This window comes from Mesoplodon bidens (genome assembly GCF_964165515.1).
Source record: "Mesoplodon bidens genome assembly, contig: HAP1_SCAFFOLD_186, whole genome shotgun sequence".
Classification (NCBI taxonomy): domain Eukaryota; kingdom Metazoa; phylum Chordata; class Mammalia; order Artiodactyla; family Ziphiidae; genus Mesoplodon; species Mesoplodon bidens.
The window spans coordinates 886,212-902,070 of record NW_027671824.1 but is presented as its reverse complement, the minus strand read 5'-3'; the positions used below and the strand labels follow the sequence as shown (position 1 = coordinate 902,070).

At 34.3% G+C, this 15,859-nt stretch overlaps 1 pseudogene across 1 annotated transcript in view; it reads right to left on the bottom strand.

Annotated features, from left to right (window-relative positions):
- The window catches only part of LOC308610973 (ubiquitin-like modifier-activating enzyme 1), a 54,331-nt pseudogene that overhangs the window by 15,047 nt on the left and 23,425 nt on the right, over positions 1-15,859 (bottom strand). The window contains exon 3 of the transcript in view: positions 1,405-1,539. The product of the transcript in view is annotated as a ubiquitin-like modifier-activating enzyme 1 (transcript). The remainder of the gene's footprint in view (positions 1-1,404; positions 1,540-15,859) is intronic.

The window sequence follows — 15,859 nt, the reverse complement described above, 5'->3', positions numbered from 1 at the left end:
TGTTGCTATGGATCTCTTTGAGTTTAACCTGCCTTGAGTTTGTTTAGCTGAGCGAATCTGTATAATGATGTTTTGCATCAAATTTGGGATGTTTCTTGGCATTAATTCTTAAAACTTTCTTTCTGCCCCCATAATTATTTTGACAACTCCCCAGGTTAAAGTACATCTGCACTGGGTGACCTCCAAATTATGTCAAATATAGACAGTCTTGCAAACGCAGAATTCCAAGGAACATCTCAGTCACATCAGATAATGATAAATCTTTGGAGATGAGGTTCTGAAAGAATTCTCACTTTGTTCTTCTCCTTCTGGTGGCTACTCGGATGCAAAAGGAATGCATACTCTTTCAATATGTACTATTATTATGCTGGAAAAAAGGAGGATGGGATTGTGACCATTTAAAGTCTCTAGAGCTTGCTGATCTTACCAAGATTCAGTCATTTTTAAACACGTAAATACTTCCCTAGTTCCCGTGAAATTTTGTCAATTTCCAGAGTTCTGAAAAAGTTGAGTCTGACAACTTTGTAGGTTTGTAATGTAAAGAATTTTTGGAGGGCCTTACACTATCATCTTCTGACATAACTCATTAGCTGTCCTTTCTGAGGAAGAAACAATGATCCTTTCGTGTTCCAGCCCGCAGTTGGCACAAGAGAAGTGTTGGACCCTTACAGTAATTCTTTCCATGATTATCAGCTGTGTGACCTGAAGACAGGGACCTCACTTCTCTGGGCCATCTATAAAATGAGGATAATGATTGTAACTTTCCCCATTGGTAGAGTTTAAAGGACTAAATATGAATAAAGGGCATAAAAAAGAGTGTGACACACAGTACATCCTACCTAATTAACATTAGTAGCTGGAATACTATTAAATTACCTGGTGTATTATGACACCTGATAAAGACTTACATTCACCACACTGTAAAGATCATGTAAGTATTTGCTGTTCTTCTTATCATCACCTTCATACCACCAATGGATGCTGAAAAGAAATTGCCTGTGATCACACAGCTGGGAGAGAACAATGCTGGATTTTTCATTTAGAAACTTTGCAGGTAACTGACATACTGGACCAGAAGGCTTTCCCTTCCTCATATACAGAAGTATGTACTTCTTCGCTAGACACAAGGCTCACAACTCTGTAACCCGTTAGGGAAAATTATACATAGTTTATGTACATGAATGAGCAAAGGCCATACTCTTCATGATAGATGTACATCTGTCCTAAGTAGAGCCTCTCTAAATTGGGACTATACTTTCCCTCATGAATAACCAATGCATGTAATTTTGCATGATAATATCTGTGTCCCAGCAGCACAACTGTTCTTTCTCCATTCCTGACAAGAAGGGCGCCATATGTTCATGAATGGTAGTAAAACTATAGAAAATGAAGTCCTAATGGTACCCTGTTTCTCTCCAGATCCCAGTTGACTATCTCCAGTATCCTTTCTTAGCCTGATTTGAAGACTATCTTTACGAGAAAAGTGATTTCCGATGAATCGAATCTTATTGACACAGATCTCCAAATGCTTGGAGGACCCTATAATGGAACTTGGGTCACAAAAGTCATTCTGGCAAGATCCCAACACTTGTACTAGGACCCTTACTTAAACAATATTCCTCAAATCCTGCCTTGATTAGAAATCTCCAATTTTACCCAAATCCACCTCCCTTTGGAGAACATTGCAAATACCATGTGCTATCGAAACATGACCACCAATGACCATCTGCCAAATATTCCTAAGCCCTGGAGCAAAATGATATGCCCCCAAAGAGACATCCAAATCCCTCCCCTCAGTCCCTAAACACCACCTCTATAGGTCCCCTCCAGAATAGACATCCCCTAAATGGCACCATGGGCCATAGATGCAAAGACATACCTCAGGGTATACCTGAAGTTTAGATCCTTTCTACAAATGACATGTAGGCTTTTAGACAACTTGAACTCCTCTTGACTCATGAAACACTCTTATTTACCATTGCAACAAAAAGAATAGGAATAAACATACCCGGGGAGAGAAAAGAGTTGTATGCAGAACACTATAAGATGCTGATGAAAGAAATGAAAGGTGATACAGATGGAGAGATATGCCATGTCCTTGGGTTGGAAGAATCAACATTGTAAAAATGACTATATTACCCAAATCAATCTACAGATTCAATGCAATGCCTATCAAACTAGCAATCGCATTTTCCAGGGAATCAGAAGAAAATATTGCACAATGTGTATGGAAAAAAAAGACACCGAATAACGAAAACAAACTTGAGAAAGAAAAACGGATCTGGATGAATCAGGCTCCTGCACTTCAGACTATACTACAAAGTTACAGTCCTCAACACAGTATGGTACTGACAGAAAAACAGAAATATACATCAATGTAACAGTATAGAAAGCCCAGAGATAAACCCACTCACATATAGTCATCTTATTTTTGACAAAGCAGGCAAGCATATACAATGGAGATAAGACATCCTCTTCAACAAGTGGTGCTGGGAAAACTGGACGGATACATGTCCAAGAATGAAATTAAAACACTCACTAACACCATACACAAAAATAAACACAAATGGATTAAAGTCCTAAATGTAAAGTCAGACATGACCAAACAATTAGAGGAAAACTTAGGCAGAACACTCTATGACATAAATCACAGCAACATTCTTTTTGACCCACCTCCTAGAGAAATGGAAGTAAAAACAAAAATAAACAAATGGGACCTAGTGAAATTTAAAAGCTTTAGCACAGCAAAGGAAACCATAAACAAGACCAAAAGACAACGCTGAGAATAGGAGAAAATATATGCAAATGAAGCAACTGAAAAATGATTAATCTCCAAATTTTACCAACAGGTCATGCAGCTCCAAACCAAAAACACAAACAACAATCCAAAAATGAGCAGAAGATCTAACTATACAGTTCTCCAAGGATGATATACAGATTGCCATAAAACACATGAAAGGTTGCCCAATATCATGAATCATTAAAGAAATGTAAATCAAATCTACACTGAGGTATCACCTCACATTAGTCAGAATGACCATCAACAAAAACGGTACAAACAATAAATTCTGTAGAGGGTGTGAAGAAAAGGGAAACTTCTGGCACTGTTGTTTGGAATGTAAATTGTTACAGTCACTACGGAGAAAAGTATGGAGGTCATAAGAAACTACTACTAGAAATAGCATATGACCCAGCAATCCCACTACTGTGCTTATACCCTGAGAAAACCATAATTCAAAAGGAGTCATGGAACACAAAGTTCATTACAGGTCTATTTACAATAGCCAGGACATGGAAGCAACTTAAGTGTCCATGGACAGAAGAATGGATAAAGAATGTGTGGCATATATATATATAAAATGGAATATTACTCAGACATAAATAGAAATGAATTTGAGCTCTTTGTGGTTAGTTGGATGGACTTAGAGTCTGCCATATTTCGTGAAGTAAATCAGAAAGAAAAAAGAAAAAACTGTTTGCTAAGACTTATGTACGATATCAGAAAATAAAAAGGTTCTGATGAACGTAGGGGCAGGAGAGGAATAAAGATGCAGATGTAGAGAATCGACTTGATAACACTTGCAGGGGCAAGGATAAGCTGGCACGAAGTGAGATAGTCATATAGACGTACATACACTACCAAATGTAAAATGGATAGCTAGTGGAAAGCAGCTGCATAACACAGGGAGATAAGTTCAGTGCTTTGTGACCACCTAGCTGGGTGAGATAGGGATGGTGTGAGGAAAATGCAATAGGGAGTGGATAAGGTAATATATGTATATCTATAGCTGATTCACTTTGATATACAGCAGAACCTAATGCAATATTGTAAAGCAATTATACTCCGATATAGGTGTTAAAAAAAAGGAATATGCTGTCTATAAGAGCCATTTTAACTTTAAGGACACACATAAGCTAAAGGTGTGGGAATACAAACTGATAGTGCAAACACTTTCCAAACAAGAGCAGGACTGGCTCTCCCAATCTCATGTAATACAGACTTTCAGTCACAGTAAATAAGGTCAGTATAAAATAATAATGGATCAATTTATCAAGAGGTTATAATAATTGTAAATATATATGTACTGAATGTTGCATGATTAAACAAATATTTAAATCAACCATTAAGAGATCTGATAGGAGAAAACAACAGTAAAAATAATAATACTAAGGAACTATATTATCCCACTTTCTACCTTAGAAAATTAATAAAGACACAGAAGGTACCTAATAAACTTATAGAGAACTTCCATTCATCAGAACCAGAATCCACATGCTTCTTAAGTGCTGATGGAACATTCCCCCTGATAGTCACTGCCTTGGTACATAAAGCAAGCCTTAACAAATTTAAAAATATCAAAACCACATTGAGCATCCTGTTTTATCATAACGTTATGAAGCTAGAAATCACTAACAAGAGAAAAAGTGAAAAATTCCTAATATGTAAAATTAAACAGCACACACTTGAAAAATCTATGGGTCAAGGAAGAAGTCAAAAGGGAAATCTGAAACTACCTTCACATAAACAAAAATGACAACATACCAAAACTTTGGGGATGTAGCATAATCAATCTAAAGAGTGAAGTTTTAGCATTCATAACTTCTTTTATTAAGAGAAAAGAATGATCTTAAATAAACGACATATCCTTATACATGAAGGCCTAGGGAAAAGGAACAAATTAATTTCCAAGAATAAAAGGAAGAAATATGAAATTTTCAAATGGAAATCAATAAAACAATAATCATATAATTATTTAAAAACTGAATCCAAGAGCTGGTATTTGTAAAGCATAATAAAATTGACAAACTTTAGCTAGACTAATGAAGATAAAAAAGAACTTAATAAATAAAACTTTAATTGAAAGAGGAGAAATTGTGACTGACACCATAGCATACAAATAATAATAAAGAAAGCTAAAAAACAGGGTCACACAAATGCATAAATCTCCACTAACTCTAATGTACCATGTTGCAAGACCATCACGAAGAAGACAAAAAAAAAGTATGTCTTGATCATACAAATGATGAATTAGAAAATTGATTCAGTATTCAAAACTCTCCAAACAAAGAGAAGTGGAGGATCAGATCATTTCATGGGTGAATTCTACTGAACATTTAATGAAGATTTATTGCCAGGCCTTCCCAACCCTACCAAATAACTAAAAAAGAGGAAACATTTCCAAACTCATTTTATAAAACCAGCATTTATCTGATTAACAAAGCCAGATAAAGATATAACAAGGGAATCACAAAACAAAACAAACAAAAAACGCAGAACTTACAGGCCAATATACTTGTACATATTGATCGAAAAATTCTCAAGAAAATTCTAGCAAACCAAATTCAATAGCACACTAAAAGGATCAACATGATAAGGTGGGATAACTCCTAAGGATGTAAGGGTAGTTAACATATTAAAATCAATACTTTTAATTAACCACAGGAACAGCATGCAGAAGAAATGTTTGAAAGTATTTTTTAGACTTTCTTGATTAAAGCTCTCAACTAACTGTGTAGCAAAGAAACATTTTAAATGTAATAAAGGTCATATATTAACAAGCCCACAGCTAACATCATATTCATGGTGAAGAGCTGAAAACTTTTCCTCTCAGACAGGAAGAAATAAAAAATGCCCACTATCACCACTCCTATTCAACATAATATTAGAATACCTAGCCAGAAGCATTAAGCAAGAAAAAGAAAAGAAAGGGATCAAAAGTGGAAAGGAAGAAGTAAAAATGCCTCTGTTGGAAGATAAAATATGCTGTATGAAGGAAATCCTAAAGTCTCCACCAAAAACCGCATGAAATTGTTAGAACTAATAAACAAATTCAGTAATGTTGTTGGCTGTGAAACAAAAATACCAAATTAGTTGCATGTGTATACACTAACAAGAAAATAGCAGACACAAAAATAAATAAAACACTTCCATTTACGGCAGTACCAAAAACAATAAAATGTTAGGACTACATTTAAGCAAGGAGAAAAAACATCTGTACACCTAAAAATATGACATTTACAAAAACTGAAGAAGACACAAGTGAATAGAAACTTATCCCATATTTCTGAATTGAAACAATGAATACTGTACAAATGTTCACGCTACCTAAAGCCATCTATAGTTTCATTTGAAACCCAATAAATTTTCAATGGCAAATTTCCTAGAAATAGAATAACAATCCTAAAAATTGTACAAAACAACAAAGGAACCTGAAAATAGCCAAAACAATTTTCAGCAAGATAAACAAAGCTGGTTGCAACTCACTTTCTGGTTTCAAACTATTATACAAAGTTATGGTAATCTAAATTGTGTGAAATTAGCATAAAAAAGACAATAGACCAATAGAATAGGACTGACAGCCCAGAAATAAACTCAGCCATGTCCAGTCAACTAACCTTTGACAAGGACGACAAGAATAAACAATGGAGTAAAAATAGACTTTACACTGAGTGGTGTTGGAAAAACGGGATATCCACACAGAAAAGAATAAAATTGAACACCCATCTTAGACGATTCAAAAATTAACACAACATGAACAGAAATCACAACATGCCTAGAATTAAACAGAAAATAATCTCCAAGGCATTTGTCTCAGCAATGATTCTTTTGGGTATGATACCAAAAGTAGAAGGAACAAAAGGAAAATTCAACATGTGTGACAACATCAAATTTAAAAGCCTCTGCACAAAAAGAAACTTGAACAGAGTGAAGAGACATTGAACAGGAGGCATAAGAATTCTCCTATGGAATGGGAGAAAAGATTTGCCAACAACATGCCTGCTACGGGACTAATGTCCAAACATAAAAGGATTCAATTAAAAAAAAAGCTGAATAATCTAATTAAAACGTGGGCTGAACACCTTAGCAGATATACTACCTTCATAGGAGACCTACAAATGACCAAGAGACACATGAACATTTGCTCAACATCTGTAATAGTAAGAGAAATGCAAAATAAAACCCCAAAGAGATGTCAACTCACACATTTCCTAGTGGTTATTATGAAAAAGAAAAGACAGAAAAGTGTAGTCAAGCATGTAGAAAACTGGGAAAACTTACAGACTGTTGGTGGGAATATACCTTAGTACAACCACTACATAAAATAATTAGGATGTTCCTCAAAGTACTAAAAATAATACCACCATATAACCTAGCAATTCCATTTCTGAATATACATATTTGAAGGAAATGAAATCAGTTACTTTACTGAGATATTTGAACTCCCATGTTCACTGTATTAATATTTACCAAAATATGCAAGGCATAGACACTAACTGTTTATCAATGAATAAACGGATTAAGAACTGTATATATTACCACAATGGATATTATACAGCCATATAAAGAAAATCCTGCAATTTGTGACCACATGAAATCAACTTGTGGGCATTATGCTTAGTGAAACAATCAGAGACATAAAGACAAACTGTGTGGTCCCACTTATTTATTAAATCTAAATGGCAGAGGTCATCAAAACAGAGAGTTGATATGTATTTAATAGGTGTGGGTTTGGGAAAAATAAGGAGATGAGAGTCAAAGAGTACAAATGTCCTGGTATAAAATATGTAGATTCTTGGGATCTAAGTTACAAAATAGTGACTTAGTTACCAACACTTTATTGCATATTTCAAGGTTACTAGGAAAGGAGATCTTAAATGTTCTTACAGCACACACACAAAAATGGTAACTATGTGAGGTGATAGAAGTATTAACTAACATTATTATCACATTATTTCACAACATAGATGTAAGTCTAATCATCATGCTGTGTACCTTATAATTACCAAGGTTATATGTCAATTATATCTCAATAATGTTGGGGAAAATGTATTAAAGATAGGACCTAAATGTTTCAAAGCCTTTGAGTAAAGATAAGGAACAAACTTCTCAAGATTGGCCTTGGCAATAATTTCTTGACAATGACAGCAGGAGAGAAGGCAACAAAATCAAAAGTTAAGTGAAGTGAAATTGACCTGAAACATTCCTACATAATAAAGGAAACAATCAACAGAATTAACAGGCAATCTATAGAATAGTATAAAATATTTACAAACACGTACCTTAGAAGTGGCTAATATCCAACATACATAAGGAAAGTGCAAAACCTCAGTAGTGGGATATCACCTCATATCTGTTAGATTGGCTATTATCAAAAAAGAGAAGACAGCAGGCATGACAAAAGGGAACCACCTTACACTCTTGTTGGGAATGCTGATTGGTGTAGCCACTCTAGAAAAGAGTTTGGAGGTTCCTCATAAAACCAAAAATTAGAACTACCAAATCATCCAGAACAAAATCTTTGGTTATTTATAAAATGGAAGGAAAAATGCCGACTCTAAAAAACACCTGAATACCATGTACACTGCACCATCATTCTCAAATGCCATACCAGGATAACTACACACTTAGCCTGAATAGATGGATAAAGGAAAGGTGCCCCAGCAAGTTATTTTGTGTGGCAGGAAAAAAAAGTGGCACAATAAAAATATATTCAGGCATACTAGAAATAAAATGGTGCCTTTGTAGCAAAATGGGTGCACCTTAAGGGCACTATGTCAAGTCAACATCTCTAAGAGTAAGAGATGTTGAGAAGAAGTATGATGAAAGAAGAAGTAAGAAGTACTTAAGAAGTAAATCAGACAAATAAAAACAAAAATGGTGTAATCTCACTTATAGGAAAAAAATTAATCTTCGTTGCAGGTTTTTCTACTTCATCACTTTAAATATATCCTGCCAGTCCCTTCTGGCTTGGAGAATTTAACAACTGTCCTTCACAATCTCTTCCAAAATATAGCAGAGGGAGGAACACTCCAAAACTAATTCTATGGCGCCACAATCACCCTGATACCAAAACCAGGCAAAGATATAATAAAAAAAGGAAAACTACAGGCCAATATCACTGATGAATATAGATGCAAAAATCCTCAACAAAATGGTAGCAAACAGAAGCCAACAGCACATTAAAAGGATAATACACCATGATCAAGTGGAGTTTATTCCAAGAATACAAGGATTCTTCAATATATGCAAATCAATCAACGTGATACTTCATATTAACCAATTGAAGGAGAAAAACAATATGATCATCTCAATGGATGCAGGGAAACTTTCGAAAAAATTCAAACCCAATATATGATAAAAACCCTCCACATAGTAAGCATAGAGGGGAGTTTCCTCAACATAATAAAGGCCATATATGACAAACCAACAGCAAACATCATCCTCAATGGTGAAAAACCGAAAGTATTTTCATTAAGATCAGGAACAAGACAAGGTTGTCCACCCTCACAGCTCTTTCTCCACATAGATTTGGGCGTTTCAGACACAGCAATCAGAGAAGAAAAGGAAATAAAAGGAATCCAAATCAGAAAAGAAGAAGTAAAGCTGTCACTCTTTGCAGATGACTTGATACTACACATAGAGTATCCTAAGGATGCTACCAGAAGATGAATAGAGCTAACCGATAAATTTGGTAAAGTAGCACAATACAAAATTAATGCACAGAAATCTCTGGGATTCCAATAGGTTAATGATGGAAAATCTGAAAGAGAAATTAAGGAAACACTCTCATTTACCATTGCAACAAATAGAATAGAAGGAAACATACCCAGGTAGACAAAAGACCTGTATGCAGAAACCTATAAGATGCTGATGAAAGAAATGAAGGAGGATACAATGAGATGGAGATATATACCTTGTTCTTGGGTTTGAAGAATCAACAGAGTGAAAATGACTGTATGACATAACGCAATCTACAGAGTCAATGCAATCCATATAAAAATACCAATGGCATTTTCGAGGGAACTAGAAGAAAAAAATTCACAGTGTGTATGGAAAAAAAAAACAACAAAAAAAAAACACATGCCGAATAGCCAAAACTATCTTGAGAAAGAAAAACAGAGCTAGATGAATCGGGCTCCTGGACTTCAGACTATACTAAAAGCTACAGTAATCAAGACAGTATGGTACTGGCACAAAAACAGAAATATAGATCAATGGAGCACGGTAGAAAGCCCAGGGGTAAACCCACAGATATATGGTCACCTTATTTTTGATAAAGGAGGGAAGAATATACAATGGAAATAAGACATCCTCTTCAACAAGTGGTGCTGGGAAAACTGAATGGCTACATGTACAAGAATGAAATTAGAACACTCCCTAACGCCATACACAAAAATAAACACAAATCGATTAAAGGACTAAATGTAAGGTGAGACACTATCAAACACTTAGAGGAAAACATAGGCAGAACACTCTATGACATAAATAACAGCAAGATTCTTTTTGACCCACTTCCTAGAAAAATGGAAATAAAAACAAAATTAAAGTAATGGGACATAGTGAAACAAAAATTTTTCACAGGAAAGGAAACTATAAACAACACGAAACGACAACCCTCAGAATGGGAGAAAATATTTGCAAATGAAGCAACTGAAATAGGATTAATCTCCAAAATTTACCAACAGCTCATGCAGCTGTAAACAAAAAAACACAAACCATCCAAAAATGGGCAGAAGACCTAAATAGACATTTCTCCAAAGATGATACCCAGATTGCAATAAAACACATGAAAGTTTGCTCAACCTTTCATGTTGAGCATGAATCATTATAGAAATATAAATCAAATCTACAATGAGGTATTACCTCACACTAGTCAGAGGAGCCGTCATCAAAAAATCAATATACTATACATTCTTGAGAGAGTGTAGGGAATAGGAAACCCTCCAGCACTGTTAATGGGAATGTAAATTGTTACAGTCACTATAGAGAACAGTATGGTGGTCATTAAGAAACTAAAACTAGAACTAATATATGACCCCACAATCCCACAACTGTGCATATACCCTGAGAAAACTATAATTCAAAAAGAGTCATGGACCACACAGTTCATTACAGGTGTAATTACAATAGCCAGGACAGGGAAAAAGCTAAGTGTCAATCGACACATGAATGAATAAAGAAGGTGTGGCATATATATACAATGGAATATTACTCAGAGATAAAGAGAAATTAAATTGAGCTATTTGCAGTTAGGTGGATAGACTTAGAGTCTGTCATACTGTGTGAAGTCAGAAAGAGAAAAAGAAAAAACACTTTGCTAACACATATATATGGAATCTAAAAAAAAGTTTCGATGAAGGTAGGAGCAGCACAGGAAAAAAGATGCAGATGTAGAGAATCGACTTGAGAACATGGGGTGTGGAAAGTGTAAGCTGGCACGAAGTGTGCGAGTGGTATGTACATATATACACTACGAAATGTAAAATAGATAGCTAGTGGAAAGCAGCTGCATAGCACAGGGAGATACGTTCAGTGCTTTGTGACCACCTAGCTTGGTGGGATAGGGAGGGTGGGAGGGAGATGCAAGAGGGAGTGGATATGGGAATATATGTATACCTATAGCTGATTCATTTTGTTATACAACAGAAACTAACACAACATTGTAAAACAATTAAATTACCATATAAATGATAAAAAAAACACAATATGTTGTCTACAAGAGCAATTTTAACTTTAAGGACACACATAAGCTGAAGGTGAGGGAATAGAAACTGATAGTCCAAACAGTTTCCAAACAAGAGCAGGACTGACTCCCCCAATCACAGGTAATACAGACTTTCAGTCAAAATAGTTCACAATTGATAAAGAAGGTCAGTATACAATGATAATAGATGAATTTATCAAGAGATTATAATAATTGTAAATATATATGTACTGAACGTTGCAGGATTAAACAAATATATAAATTACCCATCAACAGATCTGATAGGAGAAATCAACAGTAAAACTAATAATGGTAAGGGACTATATTCTCTCACTTTATACCTTAGGATATTGATAAAGACACTGAATGTACCCAATAAAATTATATAGAAGTTCCATCCAACAGAATCAGATTCCATATTATTCTTAAGTTCAGATAGAGCATTCCCTAGGATAGATGCTGTCGTGGAATATAAAGCAAGCGTTAACAAATTTAAGAAGATCAAAAGCACATTAAGCAACATTTTTGATCATAATGTTATGAAGATAGAAATCAATAACAATAGAAAAAGTGAAAAAAACTAATATGTAGAATTATACAGCACACACTGGAAAAACCTATGGGTCAGGAAAGAACTCAAAAGGGAAACATGAAACTACCTTCAGATAAACAAAAATTACAATATACCCAAACTTTGGGAATGTAGAAAAATCAGTCTAAAGAATGAATTTTTTTTAGCAATCATAAATTCTTATATTAAGAGAAAGGAATGATTTAAATAAACAACTTAAACTTATGCCTGAAGGATTAGGAAAAATGAACAAATTAAGCACGAGGAATAAAAGGAGAAAGTAAGAAAGATTCAAATGGAAATGAATAAAATGAATATCAGATAATTAGGAGAAAATGAATCCAAGTGATGGCATTTGGAAAGGATAATAAAATTGACAAGCTTTAGCTAGACTAACAAAGAGCAAAAAAGAGCTTAATAAATAAAACTTTAACTGAAAGAGGAGAAATTGCAACTGACATCATAGCACACAAATCATTATAAAGGATGATAAAAAACCGGGTCACACAAATGGATAAATCTCCAACAACTCCTATATAAAATGAAGCAAGACAATCATGAAGAAGCAAAACAAACAAACAAACAAAAAATATCTTGATCATACAAATAATGACTTAGGAAATTGAAGCAGTATTCAAAACTCTCCCATCAAAGAGAAGCACAGGATCAGTTAGTTTCACTGGTGAATTCTACTGAACATTTAATGAAGATTTATTGCCCGTCCTTCCCAAACTCTCCCAAATCACTACAAAAGAGGAAACATTTCCAAACTCATTTTACATAACCAACATTTTCCTGAATAACAAAGCCAGATAAGGAAATAACAAGGGAAACACAAAACAAAAGAAAACAAAACAAACATACAAACAAACAAGCGAAAACCACAGAACATACAGGCTAATATCCTTTTATATATAGATGCAAAAATTCTCAACAAAATTCTAGCAAACCTAATTCAATAGCACAATAAAATGTTCAACGTGATAAGGTGGGATAATTCCTGGGGATGCAAGGGCAGTTAATGTTTTTAAATCAATAAATTTAATTTATGACACGAATAGCATGCAGAAGATATGTTTGAAAGAATTTTCTAAATTTTCTTGATTAAAGCTTTCAACTACCTGGGGAGAGAAGAAACATTTTAAATGTAATAAAGGTCATATATTATCAAGGTCCCAGCTAACATCATATTCATGGTGTAAAGCTGAAAATCTTTCCTCTAAGACAGGAACAAATAAAAAATGCCCACTCTCACCACCCCTATTCAACATAATACTAGAAACACTAGTCAGAACCTTTAGGCAAGCAAAAGAAATAAAAGGGATCAAAAGTGGAATGGAAGAATTAGAAATGTCGCTGTTTGAAGATGACATATTACGTATGCAGGAAATCCTAAAGACTCCACCAAAAACCCCGTGAAACTGTTAGAACTAATAAATGAATTCAGTAATGTTGTTGGATATGAAATAAAAATACAAAATTAGCTGCATTTCTATACACTAACTAGAAAATAGCTGACAGAAAAATAAAGAAAACACTTCCATTTACAGCAGCACCAAAAACAATAAAATCTTAGGAATACATTTAAGCAAGAAGACAAAAACATGTGTACACCTAAAAATATGATATTCACAAAAACTGAAGAAGAAACAAGTGAATAGAAACTTATCCCATGTTTCTGAATTGAAAGAATGTATACTGTTAAAATGTTCATGCTACCTCAAGCTGTCTATAGTTTCAATGGAATCCCAATCAACTTTTCAATGGCAATTTTCCTAGAATAGAATAACAGTCCTAAAAATTGTACAAAACAAGAAAGGACCCTGAAAATAGACAAAGCAATTTTCAGCAAGATAAACAAAGCTGGATGAAACTCACTTCGTGGTTTCAAACCATAATACAAAGTTACAGAAATCAAAATAGTGTGAGACTAGCATAAAAACAGACAATAGACAAATAGCATAGGACTGAGAGCACAGAAATAAACTCAGCCATGTCCAGTCAACTAACATTTGACAAGGATGACAAGAATAAATAATGGAGTAAAAATAGGCTTTACAGTGAGTGGTGTTGGAAAAACTGGATATCCACATGGAAAACAATAAAATTGAACATGCATCTTAGACAATTCAAAAATTAACACAACATGAGCAGAAATCACAAAATCCCTAGAATTAAACAGAAAAAAAATCTCCAAGACATTTGTCTCAGCAATGATTCTTTTGGGTATGATACCAAAAGTAGAAGGAACTAAAAGAAAATTCAACATGTGTGACAACATTAAATTTAAAAGCCTCTGCACTAAAAGAAACTTGAACAGAGTGAAGAGGCACTGAACAGGAGACATAGGAATTGTCCTGTGAAATGGAAGAAAATATTTGCCAACAGGATGCAAGCTACAGGAGAATGTAGAAATATAAACACTATCAGTTAAAAAAAAGCGAAAAATCTAATTAAAACGTGGACTGAAGATGTTAGCAGATATATTCCCCCCACAGGAGACATACAAATGACCAAGCAACACATGAATATTGGCTCAATATCTGTAATCGTAAGAGAAATGCAAAATAAAACCACAATGAGATATCAACTCACACATTTCCTGGTGGTTTTTATGAAAAGGAAAAGAGAGAAAAGTGTAGTCAAACATGTAAAACACAGGGAACACTCACAGACTTTTGGTGGGAATGTAACTTAGTACAACCACTATGGAAAATGATACGGATGTTCCTCAAAATACTAAAAATAATACCACCATATAACCTAGCAATTCCATTTCTGAATACACATATTTGAAGGAAATGAAATCAGTTAACTTACAGAGATATTTGCACTCCCATGTTCACTGTATAAATATTTATCTAAAATGTGCACGGCATTGTCACTAACTGTTTATCAATGATAAAAAGGCTTAAGAAATGTATATGTTACCACAATGGGTATTATACAGTCATATAAAGAAATTCCCGCAATTTGTGACCACATGAAATCAACTTGCAGGCATTATGCTTAGTGAAACAATCAGACATTAAGACAAACTGTGTGGTCCCACTTATTTATGAAATCTAAATGGTGAGTTCATCACAAAGAGAGTTTATACATATTTAATAGGTGTGAGGTGGGGAGAAACAGGGAGATGATTGTCAAAGAGCACAAATTTCCTGTTATAAAATGTGTAAATTCTTGGGATCTAAATTAAAGGATAGTGACTTCGTTACCAATACTTTATTGCATGTTTAAAAGTTACTGGGAATGCATATCTTCAGTTTTCTTACAGAACACACACACAATTGGTAACCATGTGAGGTGATAGAAGTATTAACTAACATTATTATCACATTATTTCACAGCATAGATGTAAATCTAACCATCATGCTGTGTACCATAAAACTACCAACGTTATATGTCAATTATATCTCAAAAGTGTTGGGGAAATTGCTTTAAAGATAAGACCAAAAAGTTTCAAATCCATTGAGAAAAGATAAGGAACAAACTTCTCGAGATTGGCCTTGGCAATAATTCCTTGGCTATGACAGCAGTAGAGCAGGCAACAAAACCAAAGTTAAGTGAATTGAAATTGAACTGAAACATTCCTATATAATAAAGGAAACAATCAATAGAATTAAGAGGCAATCTACAGAATAGCATACAATATTAGAAACAAGTACCTGATAAGTGGTTAATGACGAACATATATTAGGAAAGTGCTAAACATCTGTAGTGGATTATCACCTCATATCTATTAGATTGTCTAATATCAAAGAAGAGAAGATAGCAGGCATGACAAAAGGGAACCCTCCTA